Source organism: Sus scrofa, chromosome 13, assembly GCF_054392235.1.
Source record: "Sus scrofa isolate SSC_HxYL_T2T_F1_AM1 chromosome 13, Sscrofa_HxYL_maternal_Yorkshire_Landrace_v2.0, whole genome shotgun sequence".
Classification (NCBI taxonomy): domain Eukaryota; kingdom Metazoa; phylum Chordata; class Mammalia; order Artiodactyla; family Suidae; genus Sus; species Sus scrofa.
Genome location: NC_139395.1, coordinates 83924625 through 83943256, shown reverse-complemented (window position 1 = coordinate 83943256; position 18632 = coordinate 83924625). Strand labels below are relative to the sequence as shown.

Genomic DNA, 18632 nt, shown 5'->3' with positions numbered 1-18632 from the left:
TTTTTTTCATGTGCCTGCTGGCTATCTGTATGTCTTCTTTGGAGAAATGTCTCTTTAGGTCTTCTTCCCATTTTTCAGTAGTTGTTGTTGAGTTGTATGGGTTGTTTGTGTATTTTGGAGATTGAAACTATGTCAGTTGACTGATTTGCAAAAGATTTTCTCCCATTCTGTGGGTCATCTTTTTTTTTTTTTTTTTTTTGAATGGTTTCCTTTGCTGTACAGAAGCTTTTGAGTTTAATTAGGTTCCATTGGCTTATTTTTTTTTCTTGTTATTATTCTAGGAGGTTGATCAAAGAAGATGTTGCTGTGATTCATGTCAAAGAGCATTCTGCCTATGCTTTCCTCTAGGAGTTGTATAGTATCTGGCTTTACATTTATGTCTTTAATACATTTTGAGTTTATTTTTGTTTATGGTGTTAAAAAATGTTCATATTTTCAATTTCTTCCCAGTTCAGTCTTGGTAGGTTGTACCTTTGTAAGAATCTGTCCATTTCTTCTAGGTTGTCCATTTTATTGGCATACAGTTGCCCATAGTAGTCTCCTATGATCCTTTGTATTTCTGTGGTATCAGTTGTAACTTCTCCTTTCTCATTTCTAATTTTATTGATTTGAACCCTCTCCCTTTTTTTCTTGATGAGTCTGGCTAAAGGTTTATCAATATTGTTGACCTTTTCAGAGAACCAACTTTTGGTTTCATTGATCATCTCTATTGTTTTCTTTGTCTCTGTTGTTAATTTCTGCTCAATTGTTTTTTTTTTTTGTTTTTTTTTTTTTTTTGCTTTTTAGGGCCACATCTGCGGCATATGGAGGTTCCCAGGCTAGGGGTCCAGTCGGAGCTACAGCTGCCAGCCTATGCCATAGCCACAGCAACATAGGATCTGAGCTGCACCTGTGACCTACACCACAGCTCATGGCAATGCCAGATTCTTAACCCACTGAGCGAGGCCAGGGATCGAACCTGCAACCTTATAGTTCCTAGTTGGATTCATTTCCGCTGTGCCACAATGGAAATTCTGTTTTTTCTGCTCTAATCTTTCCTTCTACTAATTTTGGGCTTTGTCTTTTCTCTCTAGATGTTTAAGGTGTAAGGTTCGGTTGAGTTTTTTCTTCTTTCCTGAGATAAGATTGTATTGCTCTAAAACTTCCCTCTTAGAACTGCTTTTGCTGTGTCCCATAGGTTTTGGATTGTTGTATCTTCATTGTCATTTGTCTCTAAGTATCCTTTAATTTTCTCTTTATTTGATGATCCATTGGTTGTTTAGTAGCATATTGTTTAGCTTCCAGAAGTTTGTGGAAGTTTATTATTCTAGGAGGAAGTTTATTATTATTAAGTGTATTATTCTAGGAGGTTTATTATTCTAGGAGTTTATTATTCTATTTTGCTGTTTTTTCCATATAGTTGATTTCTAGTCTCATAGCACTGTGGTTGGAGAAAATGCATGGGATAATTTCAGCTTTTTAAAAAACTTCCCAAGGCTTGGTGTTCCTATCATGGCATAGTGGTAACAAACCTGACTAGTATCCGTGAGGATGCAGGTTTGATCCCTGGCCCTGCTCAGTGGGTTAAGGATCTGGCATTGGCTTGAGCTATGGTATAGGTTGCAGATGCGGCTTGGATCTAACATTGCTATGGCTGTGGCATAGGTTGCCATCTGTAGCTCTGACTTGACCTCTAGCCTGGGAACTTCCATATGTGGCTGCGGCCCTTAAAAAAAATTACCAAGGCTTAGTCTGTAGCCCAAGATGTGATTTATCCTGGAGAATGTTCCATGTGCATTTGAGAAGAAAGTATATTCTGCTGCTTTGGGGTGAAAAGTTCTATAGATATCAGTTAAGTCTGTTTGGTCTAAGGTATCTTTTAAGGTCTGTGTTTCCTTGTTGATTTTCTGTCAGGATGATCTGTCCAGTGCTGTAAGTGGGGTGTTAGAGTCTCTCACTATTATTGTGTTACTTTCATATTCTCCTTTTATAGCTGTTAGTTGCATTAAATATTGTGGTGCTCCTATGTCGGATGCATATATTTTTATAATTGTGATATCTTCTTCTTGGATTGCTCCTTTAATAATTATGTAATGTCCTTTGTCTTTTGTTACCTTTATTTTAAAATCTGTTTTGTCTGATATGAGTATTGCTACTCCTGCTTTTCTGTAATTTCCATTTGCATGTAATGTTTTCTTCCATCCCCTCACTTTAAGTCTGTATGTGTCCCTAGATCTGAAGTGGTCTCTTGTAAACAGCATATATATAGGTCTTGTTATTGTATCCATTCAGCCAGTCTGTGTCTTATTTCATATTAATTTAAAAAGCCACCTGTAGTTAGTGGCTACCATATTGGCTAGTACAGGAGACTCTTGGATGGTTTGGAGGGTAATCAGACTAGAACTGGGAAAACAAGTAATATGCTTTTAGAGTAATTGAGCTGTGAATGATGAAATTTAGAAAGGAAGAATATCTGCACTCTAGAAAGAAAGCTCAATAGGATTTAATAAAAAGGAGAAAAGAAGGAAGACTTAGATTTGCATTTTAAGCCAAGACCCTGCCTGGTTAATGAGGAATGAAAGAATTAAGGAAATAAGATATTTGGGGCAAGCTGAAGGGTGGTTTGTTGTTTTGGGTGTAAGTTGAAGTTTGGGTATATTATGTCTCTGGTGAAGGTAGAATGACTAAGTAGAGAGATTTTGTATTTGGAAATTGAGAATTTGGGTTTAGGTAATGATGGTGATACAAACTTAGAGGTAATACCTGAAATCATGAGTGGAAGAGTTTTGAGAAAACAATAGAGAAGTGAAGGTGGTGATTAGTGTCAAATGCCAAACAGAAATTAAAGATGAAGACCGAGGAGTTCCCGTCATGCTCAGCGGAAAGGAATCTGACTAGTATCCATGAAGTCAAGGGTTTGGTCCCTGGCCTCGCTCAGTGGGTTAAGGATCCTTCGTCACGTGAGCTGTGGTGTGGGTTGCAGATGTGGCTTGGATCTGTTGTGGCTGTGGCAAAGGCCAGCAGCTACAGCTCCCATTTGACCCCTGGCCTGGGAACCTCCATATGCCATGGGGGTGGCCCTAAAAAAGACCAAAAAAGGAGTTCCCGTTGTGGCGCAGTGGAAACGAATCCAACTAGGAACCACGAGGTTGTGGGTTCGATCCCTGGCCTCGCTTAGTGGGTTAAGGATCCGGCACTGCTGTCAGCTGTGGTGTAGGTTGCAGACATGGCTCCGATCTAGCATTGCTGTGGCTTTGGGGTAGGCCAGAAGCTATGCTCCGATTAGACCCCTAGTCTGGGAACCTCCATATGCCATGGTTGCGGCCCAGAAAAGACAAAAGACAAAAAAAAAAAAAAAAAAAAAAAATTAAGACTGAATTTATCATAAAAGTATAGGTCTAGTACAGGAAGGTACTGTAAAAGTTGTCATCTAATCATCGAGGAAAGTGTTGCTTAGTGATGGGAAAGGCTTAAATATACACAACTTGTAAATGTCAAGTTGAGGGTCAAACCTAAATTCTGTGCTGACCTGTTCAATTTACTGCTTTTCTCATTATGTTGGCAAAACAGGAAAATTTAATAGAGGAATATAATTTCAGTAGAGTAGGATGGAACCTAGTTAACAGAGTGATAAGTGGAATGTGGGATGGAGAAATGGAATTTAGAAATTGTGGACAGTTTCTCTTAAGAAGCCTTACAGTGAAACAAAGGGGATTGCAACATGATACAATCAGAAGAGGCGGTAATATCAAATAAAAAAAAATTTTTTTTTTCTGGTTACAAAAGTATCACTGAATAAACCATTCTGGCATGCCAGGCAAGGGATAAAAGTGACAAAGTGGTCTTGTCTTCTTCCTGCTGCCTAGGAAGATTGAGTAAATGACTCAAGATTGTAGGATCTATCTTAGTGGAGCCAGAAATAAATAGTCCTTAGATCTGCTGAAACTGTTTAATGACCAAACCTTCTCTGTGTATACAGAAAAAGAGTCATGCCTTATTGCTTATTATTCATTATTCTGTTTTTATTTAAGATGTAGATTGTTGGTGTGATTGGTGTTTTACTTGGAAAGATATGATTTCATAGTATTGCCTATTGTTTAGGCCAGTTGATCTGCTAGGATCTAAAAGGAATTCAGAGACACAAATTTTTACCATGAATACTTTAAATTTTAATTACCTAACCACTACTATTTGAGCAAATTACTTTTTAATTTTTTAAGTTAGTTTTAGTTTGAGGATATTAAATTAAAAAAATTTTAAAGTCTTTTTAGGACTGCACTCAGGGCATGTGAAAGTTCCCAGGCTAGGGGTCAATTCAGAGCTGTAGCTACCGGCCTACACCACAGCCATAGCAATATGGTATCTGAGATGTGTCTGTGACCTACACCACAGCTCATGGCAATGCCAGATCCTTAACCCACTAAGCAAGGCCAGGGATCAAATCTGTATCGTTATGGATCCTAGTCAGGTTCGTTCCTGATGAGCCACGAGGGGGACTCCTAATTTTTGATTAGGGCATTAAAGAACCAACCCCTATATAAGTTAAATGTGCCACAATATGTCAGTTATATCTCAGTAGAGCTAATAAGGTGAGGAAGAAGTGTTCCTGATTCCCTCTACCCCAAAAATCTACGACAAGTGATACTTTATTACAATATGATGTCATACTAGAGAGAGAACTTTTACTGAAATGGTGATTGCAGATGATGAAGTGATAACTTGGAGAAGGAGAAAGAATTTAAGGTTGTTAAGGACCCAGAAGATTGATTTATATTATGGTTGTTATTAGAAAAAAATGATCCTAAGAGACTTCTAGGCTTTAGCCTGTTGTAGAAAATTAAAAGGTAAACTATAAGAGCTTTTTAATTTTGCAGTGATGTATTAAAAATAAAAACTGACAAGAGATTAAAGCTGAGAATTACATCTTGGTGTTTAATTTCTGCTACCAATTTATTTCTGAGAGTACATGCCCACTCTTAGTTGATAGTCTCTGACTTATAATGGAGAATGAATGTTGTGCTTCTGCTGTAAGTCATTAAATGCCAAAAGAATTGCCAAAGCAAGATACAGTTGTTTGATGCCAGATTCTCGGAAGAATCTCCCCCAACCCCCAACAACAGAACAAAGCCCTGTTAGGATGGAGTTTGGCTGTTCCATTAATTTTTTTAAACGAACATATTACCTTGAAAAAATAGTACTTCTGGCAATTATGCTGTACTATGAGGAGATCAGATATTAGGAAATTCCCAATCTATATTGAAGACAGAAAAAGGGAAAGTATCTTTAGCCCTATTTCATCAGTGAGTAAACAAAAGACACAAGCTCAGTTGCATGGTGGTAAAATCATGATTAGGATTTCTTTCTCCTGTTTTACAATTTCATCCTCTTTTGGCCTTAATATTAAATAGAAATTTTTGCTCTGTGTTTGAATTTTTAAAAAATTCTAGGCCTTAGGAGTTCCCACTCTGGTACAGTGGGTTAATGATCTGGCTTGCCTCTGTGGAGGTGCTGGTTCGATCCCTGGCTATGCAGTTAAGGATCCGGCCTTGCTGCCACATACGTCATAGCTTTAGTTCGGATTTGATCTTTGGCCCAGGAATTTCCATATGCCACAGGTGTAGCCTAAAAAGAAGAGGAAGAAAAGAAAAATCCAGATCTTAGTCCATTAATATTCTCTAGTAAATAGACCATTTGCCTGAGTATATTCGGAAGCTTAAATTCTGTAGTTTGCTTTTTGAACATTTCAGCTTAGAAAAATGTGTCTTTTTTACTTTTTGCTTGCTAAGCATGTGTGACTGGCAGAAAGCCTTTTAGTCCTGCTGCCCACATGGTCTGGACAAAAGAACTAGCTGTCTGTTAGAGAAGAACAAAAGAGAAACAAGGAAAATAATTTTCCTCTGGACAGAAGATATTACTGGAGGCTTGATCTCTAGAGTTTAGGCAGCAACCAAAGTAGTGAGAAATCAATGGAACGTAGTGTGTGCTGGTAGGAAGGAGGCATTTCGGTTGGGGGTTGGATTGCATGGCATGCAAAATAAAGGTTCCTATTGGTTAATGGTATTTCAGCCTCATGTTCCTGGTTGGAATTTAAGTGTGCAATAGTCTGACATTTTTCTCTTGTTTCTGAAGAATCTGTATTCTTTTAGCCCAGTTTACTTTTGTTCTTTACTTGAAAACAAGCAAACCTCTTGACTCTAATGGGGTAACTGAAGAATTAATCTAACAAAATCAAAACACAGAACATGAGATATAACTGGGCTTGTGATACTTTTCCTTATGACCTGTCTAGTTTTAAAAAGCCAAGAAAGTCTTGTTCTAGAATAAGATAAGCTCAAGGAGCTTGTGTTTTGAGGGGAAAGGCAGGTATGTGATCTTTATCTCTGAGTCATATATGGAGGGTGAGGAACTAAAATAGTTATGTACTGAAGTGAGTCTGTTGACTTAAGTCACTTAAATGCATCTGTGCCTATGCTAAAACCAAACTGAAATCTTGGAAAAAAACCTTGAATTGGTACTTCTCAGTAGTTTCCCTATAAAGAATCCTGTCCCTTTACTTATTTTAGTGTTCTCAGAATAGGTATGGATTTTTAAATCAGATTATTCCCCAAGGAAGATTACTGTAAATTGCTATCATGTGCTGTTATATTTTGTTCATTAAAAAAAAAATCAGTGAAAAGGAGGTAGTTTTATAGTAGTAGCTGTGATTGATTGGGTACCTATAGTGTTACAGAAATTGTGTTCAGCAGTTTGTGAACAAGATCTCATTTAATCTTCTTAGAAGTTGCGGTAATTAAGATTCAGATTGGGACTTGCTCACAGCACATTTAGAGAAGATTGTACCATATACCAGTCTTTGAACCGTCATTAAATAGTGTTTGATCTATTGTCTTGTTTAATTTTATGTCTCAGCTCCTAGCATAGTTCCTGGCACATCATAGACACTTAATTTTTTTTTTTTTTGGTCTTTTTGCCATTTCTTGGGCCGCTCCCACGGCATATGGAGATTCCCAGGCTAGGGGTCGAATCGGAGCTATAGCCACCGGCCTACGCCAGAGCCACAGCAACGCAGGATCCGAGCCGCGTCTGCGACCTCCGTGACAGCTCACAGCAAAGCCAGATCCTTAACCCACCGAGCAAGACCAGGGATCGAACTCGCAACCTCATGGTTCCTAGTCAGATTCGTTAACCACTGCGCCACAACGGGAACTACATTTTTTTGTTGTTGTTGTTTTTGTTTTTTGTTTGTTGAATATATGTCTGACTTCAGTGACTACATACTTTTTCTTAAAGCAACACGGAGTTTCTAATAAAGAATGTACTTCTACAACATCCAGCACTTTGGGATATTTTCCAGTTTTCTTTCTTTTTCTCTGGTTCTTCCTTTTTGCTCTTTTTGGTGTGCCTGTCTTTAAATGTTGGTGTTCCTCCAGGCTCTGTTTTAAGCCCTCTTCTCTCTCTGTTCTTCCCCTGGGAAATACCTGGTTTTTTTGGCATCATTTGTCTTACACATGTGGAAGATGCCTGAATCATGAGCCCCAGCTGAGATTTTCCTTCTGTGCTGAGCTTCAATTCCGTTTACTTTATTGATTTATTCACTTGTTAATTTATTCAGCAAACATTTATTAAAGATCAGCTCTATACATTCTACACAAAATTTAGCAATGAAGAGGATAAACGAAGTTTCACTTCTTATAGAGCTTATAGTGAATAGGTTAAACAAACTAGATTACAGATTGTAGTCCAGTAAATCACGGCAGCGTGGTAGAGTGGTTAAAGACACTTTGAGGAGGTGATATTTGAGAGGAGAGCTAAAGGCAAAGAGTAAGACTTGTGTATTGAGGGAGAAAAGAGGAATAAAGGGAAGTGAGGCAGTTCCCTAGTGCAAAAATTCTAAAAGTAGAAGAGAACTTGGCCAATGTAGATAAGGCCTAATAAGTGAGAGCAATTGATGAAAGATGAAAAAGGGTACATATCATGGAGGAATTTTTTGGTATGGTAAGGAGTCTGAAGAAGAAGGACCTGCAAGAGTTAAAATAAGGAGTAACATGATCTGACTTATATAGTTTTAAAAATTTTCTTTTTTTTTTTTTGAGCCTTCAGCAAGGTGTATTTTTTTTTCTATCATAGTTTGTTCGTTTATTTATTTATTTATTGTCTTTTTGCCTTTTCTAGGGCCGCTTCCCACAGCATATGGAAGTTCCCAGGCTAGGGGTCTAATTGGAGCTGTCTGTAGCCACTGGCCTACACCACAGCCACAGCAACTCCAGATCGGAGCTGCATCTGTGACCTACACCACAGCTCATGGCAACACCGGATCCTTAACCCACTGAGCAAGGCCAGGGATCAAACCTGCAACCTCATTGTTCCTAGTCGGATTCGTTAGCCACTGCGCCACGTTGGAACTCTTCATAGTTGATTTATAATGTTCTGTCAATTTTTGCTGTACAGCAAAGTGACAGAGTCATACATATACTTACGTTCTTTTTCTCATATTATCTTCCATCATGTTATTATCACAAGTGATTAGATAACAGCAGGACCTCATTGCTTATTGTTTTATATTTTTATTTTTTTATTATTATTTTTTTTGTCTTTTTGCCATTTTCTTGGGCCGCTCCCTCGGCATATGGAGGTTCCCAGGCTAGGGGTCGAATCAGGGCTGTAGCTGCCGGCCTACACCAGAGCCACAGCAACGCGGGATCCGAGCCTCATCCTGTTTTATATTTTTAAAAGATTACTCCGGCTCTAGAAACTAGCTAATAGAAGTGGGTGGATATATGGAGACCATTGAGAGAAGTAATAATGCTTTGCAATAAGGTGGCTAAAAAACAGTGGAGATGAAAAGATATGTGCTATGTTGGGGTTTTTTTTTGGGGAGGGAGTTGTATTTTTGTCTCTTTAGGGCTGCATCCACGGAATATGGAGGTTCCCAGGCTGGGGTCCAGTTGGAGATGTAGCTGCCAGCCTATGCCAGAGCCACGGAAACGCGGGATCCCAGCTGCATCTGCAAACTACACCACAGCTCATGGCAACACCGGACCCTTAACCCACTGAGTGAGGCCAGGGATTGAACCTGCATCCTCATGGTTCCCAGTTGGGTTTGTTAACCTCTGAGCCATGGCAGGAACTCCGATGTGTGCTATGTTTTGATTTTTGAAAGTGGGCTTGACAGGATTTGGTGATAGATTGAATGTGGAGAATGAGGAAAAGAAGGAAAAGATCTGGTTGCCTACTTACCATCTCTTCTGGGATGTTTCACAGTCACTCAGTATTTAACCCTTCTTTCCCCAAACTTGTTTCCCAGTATTTCTTGTTAAATGTCACCCCCTGGAGTTCCCGTCGTGGCGCAGCAGAAGCGAATCCAACTAGGAACGATGAGGTTGTGGGTTTGAGCCCTGCCTCGCTCAGTGGGTTAAGGATCCGGCGTTGCCGTGAGCTGTGGTGAAGGTTGCAGACGTGGCTTGGATCTGGCGTTGCTGTAGATGTGGTGTAGGCTAGCAGCTGTAGTTCCAGTTCACCCCCTAGCCTGGGAACCTCTATATGTCTCAGGTGCAGCCCTAAAAAAGCAAAAAAAAAAAAGTTACCCCATGTACCCAGTTACTTATGACAGAAGCCTAGAGTTATCTTCAGTTTCTTGTTTTCTTCCCTGCACACATCCCCCACAACCAGTAAAATCCAATTCCTAAATATCTCTCACACAGCAAGTATTTGGATGCACATGTCTCCATCCCAGCATCTCATCTGAATTCCTACATCAGTCTTCTAACTGGTCTCCTTGACTCTTCTATCATTCCCCCATCTAATCTGTTCTGGATGCTGCAGACAGATCTAAGGCTTTTCTCTGCTGAAAATTTTTCATTGGCTCCCTCAGGATAAAGTTAAAACTTCCCTCATATCATCTGTAGAGATTCCTTATGACCTGAGCTCTTTCCTCTTTAGCCTCATCGTTCACACTTCCCATCCTTACTCTCCACCAGCCACACTAAATAACTATTTTTTTCTCAGTGAGTCTTGCTTTAGCTGTTCTTATACTTGTTTCCTTCCCCTTTCATGATCTTCTTGCTACTCAATCCTCACTATCCATCCCTGACAAATAAGTGAACATACAAAAACTCTTGAATGTCCTTTGAGTCACAGTTTGGATGTCATTTCCCCAGAGAAACTTTGTGACCCATCAGCTTCAAGCTATTTGTCCCTCTTTTCTGTTCTCTTAGCACCTTGTACTTCCTCCCACCAGACTACTCTTTCAGTATTTTGAATTGCCATTGTTTTCCACTAGACTGTAAGCTTTGTGAGGGCAGAGGCAAAGTCTTCCTTGTTCACTGTTGATACTTCCAACTTATAGATTCTTAATACACACTTCTTGGTAGGCCAGTCATTCCATTGGGCAGGAGGATGGTGGCCTTGGGCGCAGAGCCGAAGATGCTGATACACTATGTGGTGTTATGGAAGGATCTCTCATAGGCTCCATTTTCCTGTCCAGTGGGCGTATTGGTAGCACAGGCTTGTCACGCAGCCATCACGGCCTTGCACATTCACCACGGCCACCTGCATACTGCCACTTACCTCCAGGAGCTGGAGTGCATGTGCACAGTGGTCCTCAAGGCCCCAGATGAAACCACCTTAAAGTTGCTGGCCGAGATGTTACAACAGAATACTGACCAAAAGCTGTGGCTGGAGCAGCCAGAGAACACGTGCATTGCGCTCCATCCCTACCCCAAGGAACAGGTGAACCAGTATTTGAAGAAGTTCTGATTGTTCAAATGACCAGTGTTATCAATTGCTTTGATGTTTGAATATCACCTGGATCCAGATACTGCACAATACCCTTAAGCATCATGTACTCCTTTTTTTTCTTTTTTCTTTTTTTTTTTTTTTTTTTTTTTTGCTCTTTAGGGCCACACCCGCAGCATATGGAGGTTCCCAGGCTAGGGGTCGAATTGGAGCTACAGCTGCTGGCCTATGCCACAGCTCACAGCAATGCCGGATCTTTGACCCACTGAGCGAGGCCAGGGATCGAACCCTCATCCTCATGGTTTCTAGTTGGATTTGTTTCTACTGTGCCACGATGGGAACTCCCATCATGTACTCTTAATGGCAGTTCCTTCTTCCTTTAAATTTTGACAGTTTCTTGAGAGTCAAGCACATGTTCACATTAAAGTCATTAATAATTAATGTGTGTTTGTGTGTGTGTGAGTATACACATTTTTTGAAGGTGATCTGTGGTAGTAAGAAATGTAGTAAATTAATATAAAAATGTGAAAAAATAATAGAACATTCATAGCATTTGGGAGTATGATAATTTATTAAGCATACTGACATTTTTATAGAAATAATACTCAATATAGATAGTTTGTAAATAAACTGATACCTATGGCTAAATGATAATCTGAAGAGTACTCTAAATAATAGACTTTTTTTTTTGTCTTTTTGCCATTTCTTGGGCCGCTCCCGTGGCATATGGAGGTTCCCAGGCTAGGGCTCTAATCAGAGCTGTAGCCACTGGCCTACACCAGAGCCACAGCAACGCAGGATCTGAGCCGCGTCTGCAACCTACACCACAGCTCACGGCAACGCCGGATTGTTAACCCACTGAGCAAGGGCAGGGACCGATCCCACAACCTCCTGGTTCCTAGTCGGATTCGTTAACCACTGCGCCACGATGGGAACTCCAATAATAGACTTTTTTGACATGACCCTGGCTGTCCTTATGTAACATAAAAGCCAAGAAACTTTCTTCTCCATACCTAGATTCAACTATATTCTTCCAAGGAGCCCTGGATCCTTTTAGTGGGAAATAGTAGTGACCATTTTGGGCTGTAAGTTTGCTCATTGCCTCTCTGTTGTGTCATTACAACAACTAAAAACAGTTTAATATTTCTTTGTAGTTCTTTTTGTCTTTAAGGTACAAAGTACAGTAAAAATACATTTTAAATTCACCTGAAATAATTTTATTTTCTGTGTTGTTATCCTATAACTTGATGTTGTAGGGCTTCTTTCATTTGATTTTTTACATTTAGTGGGGTCTTTTTTCCATTCTAATTTAATGTCATTTTATAATCACCTAGAACATTTACATGTTTCCAAAGTCAAATTTGCAAAATAAGGTACATTCAGAGAAGTCTAGCTTTTTAACTGTCCAGCTTTGCCTTTCCCATATCTCTTTTGCCCATTCACCACATAAATCTTTCCAAACTGTCTCTCATAGTACTAATCTGCCATATTCAGTTGCTCCCTCAGTACTCAAGAGTGAAATTCATATTCCTCAGCTTATTATTTGAGTCCCTTCATGACATAGCACTAGCTAGCCTAACTTCATTAGCCAGTGAGCCTCATGTTCAGCTAAATTGAATTGTTCATTGTTTCCTTTACAGGCTCCATATTTGTTCCCTCTTGTTTTTCACTCAGGTTTTTCTTACAGCCTGGATCACTTTATCCTCCCTTTGCCTTCTAGCCCACTCCAGTCACCAGTCTTACCTATTCCTTAAGCCAAGATCAGATGCTTCCTTCCTATAAAACTTCTCCTCTACTAGTCTCACAACTCTTAATACAGTCAGGTTGATTTCAGAGAGTATCCTAGTTGGGGACTATTAGAATTAAGTATTAGTGCCATCAGAGATCCAGAGATTTTGATAAATTGTGTTCTGGTAATATCCCATTGATACAAGACTTTTACCAATAGCACATACGTTTTCCTAATTAATCTCCCAAGGGCAGTGCCAGTGACACTTCTGTTGTCCACATCTCTTCATTTTTGTTAGAGTGCTTAGGTGACCAAAATTTAATTTTAGTGTTAACCTAACTGTATTCCATCTTTTTTTGTTTGTTTGTTTGTTTTTTTGGCTTTTGTCCTTTTAGGGCCGCACTTGCGGCATATGGAGGTTCCCAGGCTAGGGGTCGAAGCAGAGCTGTAGCTGCTGGCCTACACCACAGCCACAGCAATGCCAGATCCTTAACCCACTGAGCGAGGCCAGGGATCGAACCTGTAACCTCATGGTTCCTAGTCGGATTCAATTCTGCTGCGCCACGACGGGAACTCCTCATCTTTTTCTTCGAGTATACAAATTGCATTTGTAAATTCAGTTTTACCATGTAGTATTCCTGAACCTAAATTGAGAATGTGTTTCCTATGGGTGTGGGAAATTTTTCACACTCTCTAAACTGATAGGTTTTAGAATTAAAATCTGTAGCTTGGGAGTGTTTTGGTAGTGTTTAAAGTATTCAAATCTGTTTTCTTAATACCTCAATAAATACATCTACAGTTTTAATTTTTTTGCTCTTTCATTTAATTGGACCTGAGATAATTACAGAATCCCTTGGAGCCCCAAATAGTTACCAGCCTCGGACAAAATTGTTTGGTTGCCAAGGACAGAAAGTCTCCCTTTAATAATGTAAGGGAAATGAAAGTTCCAGTTTGCACCAAATATGCAGTGCAGGATAAGTCCATTTGAATTCTTGACAAACATAGTAAAGTGAGAAAGTAAAGAGTATGTTGGCTAAAATAATCCTTTGGTAATTATCACCTTATGAAAAGACCTTTAATTAATTGCTAAAGGAAAGCAAAATATTCTTCATTACTTTAGATCAAGGCAGCATTTCTGATTAATAAATAAAGAACATTTAAAAAATAAATTTTACAGTTTTGTTCCCCTCTTTAAATCGGTATAGCTTATGTGCTCCTAAGAAGAAAAGTGTGGTTTAATTATTCTTGGTTTATTTTTACCCCTGGTCAAGAATAAATATGTAAAACTTTACAGCATTTCCAGCTGTTAGTGTAAGGACATAAGTGTATGAGGACTCACCTAGACTGTTTTATAAAATAATTGTACTTGGCAGAGAGATGTAAAGGACTTGAAAAAAGAAAGGGCAACATTCTCAGCTCTTACTTACTCTTTTCCTTCTCCTGGCTCTGTGTCTAAATCTGTCACATCCATTACCATTCACTTGTCTTCCCTCCTCTCCTTGACTGTGAACTCTTATGAGGTCAGAGCTGAGTCTCACTTCTTTGCATATCCCCAGAGAATACAGGGAAGAATCAGGATGAATCTAGCCTTGCTGTCAAGCTTCCCTTTAGTCTCAGGCAAGTCATAGTACAGCTCTTTATGCTTGTTTTCAAAAGGATTAGAGAGAAAAATCATAGCGTCTTAGAGATGGAAGAGACCTTAAAGATTACATGATCCAACCCCTTATTTTATGAAGAAACCCTGCCTGCCTGACTCTTCTAAATGTGAGAATAGAAATCCTTTGAACAAAATAAATAGCTGTGTTCTATTTTATCCTGATTTTCTCTTGTGGGATAGATTAATTTCATTTGAGACTATAGTGTAAAGCCTTAAACCAGATTCATTTTCCTTTGCAATTTAGTACTCAAATCTTATTGAGTTAGAATAAGAATTGGATGGTTTAAGTTTCTCAGGGCAGAGGACAATAGGAGGGGGAAAGAAATGTCTATACAATAGGATTTTTGATACATGGAAACAAAATACCTAGGTCTAGTTTCTTAAATCTTTTATCTTTCGCTAGGCATCACTCATTAAACTTAATTTTGTTTTGTAGTAAACTCATGGACACATTAAGGTCCTTATGTCTAAATATGTAGGCATTTTAAAAATTATTTTTTAGAAGTTTAGATTTGAGGACTTTAGGATTTTATTTTGTAATGAAATATCTTCACACTGGATTATGAAGAAGAGCTGTGTCCTGGCTTTTTTTTCAGGGCTGCACCTGCAGCATATGGAAGTTCCCAGGCTAGGAGTCGAATCAGAGCTACATCTGCAGGTCTACACCATAGCAGTGCCAGATCTGAGCTGCATCTGTGAACTATACCACAGTTCATGGCAACACTGGATCCTTAACCCACTATGCAAGTCCAGGGATTGAACCCAAATCCTCATGGATACTAGTTGGGCTCTTTACCACTGAGCCACAATAGGAACTTCCCTAGCATTTTTTATAAGAATAACATACTTCAGGGGAATTGAAATATTTATTGTTAAAATAAGAGTGATTATTTGCTTTTCAAATGAAGGCTTCACTTTAACAGCCAAATGAAGTACTTATATGCGCTGCAGCAAGAATGAACCTTAAAAATATGTTAAATTAAAACAGCCAATTACAAAAGACTGCAAGAGTTCCCATTGTGGCTCAGTAGGTTAAGAACCCGACTAGTATCCCTGAGGATGCAGGTTTGATCCCTGGCCTCACTCATTGGGTTAAGAATCCAGCGTTGCTCCAAGTTGCGGTGTAGATTGTGGATGCAGCTCGGATCCTATATTGCTGTGGCCATGGCATAGGTCAGCAGCTGCAGCTCTGATTTGACCCCTAGCCTGTGAACTTCCATATGCCTCAGAAGTGGCCCTGAGAAGAAAAAAAGAAGCAGCAGAAAGAAAAAAAGAAAAAAAAAAAAAAAAGCAAAGACCACACGTTATATAATTCCATTTATATGGATTATCTGGAATAGGCAAGTCTATAGAGACAGAAAGTATATTAATAGTTACTTAGGGCCAGGAGGGTGGTGGCTAAGGGGTATGGGGTTCTAAGGTGAGGAAAATGTTCTAAGATTGATTGTGGTGATGGTTGCACATTTCTGTGAATATACTAAAAATCATTGAATTGTACACTTTAAATGGGTGGATTATACTGATTGTGAATTATATCTTAATAAAGTGGTTTTTAAAAAGAATTTTTCAGGAGTTCCTTCTATGGTGCAGTGGGTTAAAGATCCAGCACTGTCTCTGCAGTGGCATGGATTTGATCCTCTGCCCAATGCACTGGGTTAAGGATCTGGCATTGCCACAGCTGTGGCATAGACTACAGCTGCATCTCAGATTCCATCCCTGGCCTGGGAACTTCCATGTGCCTCAGATGTGGCAGTGGGGTGGGGGGCATTTAACATAAGAATTGTTTAGTGAATCTTGTTATATCATCTAAATAATCATTTGATTTTTGAGAATAGTGGCTAGTATTTGTTGATTGCTTATTACGTGCTGGGCATTGTGCTAAATATTTGAAAACCTACTTTCTAGATTTTCTAGAAAACCAACATTAGGCATTAGTTTCCATGTGGCTTTGCAACACCACAGTCATCTTTGTATTCTCCATACCTACTAGCACAGAGCCTTACAAAGGCCATAAACTCAGAATATTTGGATGAATGACTGTATATGTGGATATATGAATGAATGAACTTAGCAGTCTTGTCGTGGCATTCCAGCATAGCAGGCTTATGATTTCTCTTTATCTTTTCAGTAGTCTAGTCCCAGACCTACCAGTCAGTTCTAGCTCACTTAGGGATTAATGGTTGTATGAAGTGTAAGAATTACTCTGATTTGGTTTTGCCATTTCCACAGGAGTAAGGAAAGGGAAAGGCATTTATTGTATTGCCCTCCTTACCTTTGGTCCTTATTTCAAGTAGTTGGTAAACCTTCTTTAGCTTCTTGTCTTTATGTTTACTCCTGGTGGAAGTGGTTTTATCTTCCTATAGGTCTTAAAGGAGAACACTAGCCCAAACAAATTTGACTTGAAGTATGCTTGAATCAGAACAGAGTCCAAGAAAATGCCTTTCAAAATCTTTTGTAGGTGATTCCCTGCCCCTGCCCCCAATTTGGAATAAAAATAAGAGATCCCCAAACTCTTACAGTGAAGGTCACAATTTCTTCTTAACTTTTAGACAATTGAAATAATTAGTTGGACGCTAATACAAATAATGTAGTTCAGCTCTACAACCCAGAATGCTCTGGGATGCTCATGATCTTATATACTGGTAGAAATTGTTCTAATACTGTAACATCAGTAATTCCTTAGAATTCTGAGTCAGCTAGAAAATGCCTCTCTCTATAGCCTATACTGCTAATCACTGAATTATGAGAAATTACAGTTTTATTCATCACTCATAGTTAATCCAGACTTGCTAGACAGTCTTTTAGATATCACTTATTAAAAGGAAGAGTCAAGTAAACTTTTCCAGAATTCTAAAAATCTGGAACACTGCAGTGTTGACTATAAAGCCTTCTGTCATAGTCTGTTCAGGCTGCTATAACAGAAAAAAAAACATAAACTGGGTGGCTTATAAACAACAGGAATTTCTTTCTCACTGTTGTGGGAAATCCAAGATCCAGTGCTGGCAGATTCGGTTTCTGGTGAGCACCTGCTTCCTTATATCCTGGAATCTTCTTACTGTAACCTTACTTGATAGAAGGGACAAGAATGCTTTCTCTGGCTTCTTTGTAGTGCTGCTTTTATAAGAGCACTAATTGCACTCATGAAGTTTCCACCTTTGTGACCTAATCACCTCCCAAAGACCCCTGCGTCCTAATACCATCACTTTGGGGTTTAGGGTTTGACATATGAATTTAGTGAGAGGAGGGTCATAAATACTTAGACCAACAATAGGATCTCCCCCCAACTCCCTACTTTTACAAGAAAGTTGTTTGCCGATAAATACTGAATCTTATGCTGAAAAATGTCAATATTAAAAGCACTTTTTAACCCATTATTTCTTTCTCTTCATTTTCTAGAGTTTTATAGATAGCTATTTTTCATAACAGATTCAGAACCATTTTATCATTTATAAGATTTGTGCCTGATTTCTTAAGGTACAGTTTAATGGTGTCATTAATAAAACTCTTGCTTAATATCTTAAAATTTCTGGGTTTTTAAGTAGAGGCCAAGGTTTTTGCTTGTTTCCTGAATATTTGAAACTTTGGAATTAAATCACCAACCAGATGAACCAAGCCAACCAGAGATAACTTGAAAATTCATTTTGTAATATCCAAAAAGGATAATTTCTTTTGTGTGTGGATTGCTAAATGATTTATAATTCCATTTATAGTATTCGCTCCCACTTTTGGTTACGGTTCTCCTCGCAGGGACTATATCAGCCTCCTTTCCCTTTATGGTATTATTACCATAAGGAAGTGGGAGGTTTGACCATTGTTATCACAACCAAACTGAAAGGAAGCACTTAACCATATAGTAGCATTGGGGAGATGACAATCTTGTATGGTATATCAATGAATAGATAAAGGAAGACCTTGGTTCAGCATTTAATTTACTGTGACAGCTGGTCAAGTTTAAAATCTGAAGAATGATTTGTAATCTTTATATTGAGGCCTAGAAAATCATGCCTTCTTGCTTTCCATTGGTCAGCCCCAGTGTCTGAGTAATGATGCTACCCTACTAGGTATGGCAGATGGCAGAGATATTAAATATTACAGAGTTTTAAAAAATCTAGTTTTTAAAGAATCCTGTTGGTTTTCAGTTTTGTCTGCCATGGAGATTTTGACTTCAACTTTAGGCCCAATTTAAACAAATACTGTGATATCTAATACTGTAATACGATAAGCTAAGTTTATGAATTATTTTTGTATTTCCTTATATGAGTACATATTAGCCTTGTTTTGTTGTGTTTTTGTTTCTTATTGTAAACCATCTTTAACATTTTTTTAAAGAAGTGGGCTGGGTAAAATTAAAACTGGTTCTATACTGACGTCCTTGTTAGGTACAAGTTTATTTCCAAAAAACCAAATTTAGTCAGTTTAAAATAACTGTGGCAGGTTAGCTCAGTTGTTTAGCTCGTTGGTGGATTGTGAGTCCAAAACTTCAATGGATTTAAAATTTCTCTGTTTGCTTTGCTTTTGTAATGCAAGTCTCCT

The 18632-nt window shown here is 38.7% G+C and overlaps 1 protein-coding gene and 1 pseudogene across 1 annotated transcript in view; both read left to right on the top strand.

Annotated features, from left to right (window-relative positions):
* TMCC1 (transmembrane and coiled-coil domain family 1) overlaps positions 1 to 18632 on the top strand; it is a gene marked incomplete at its 5' end in the record, with an annotated part of 184717 nt that overhangs the window by 57568 nt on the left and 108517 nt on the right.
* LOC146397436 (putative peptidyl-tRNA hydrolase PTRHD1 pseudogene) lies at positions 6177 to 10881 on the top strand (annotated as a pseudogene).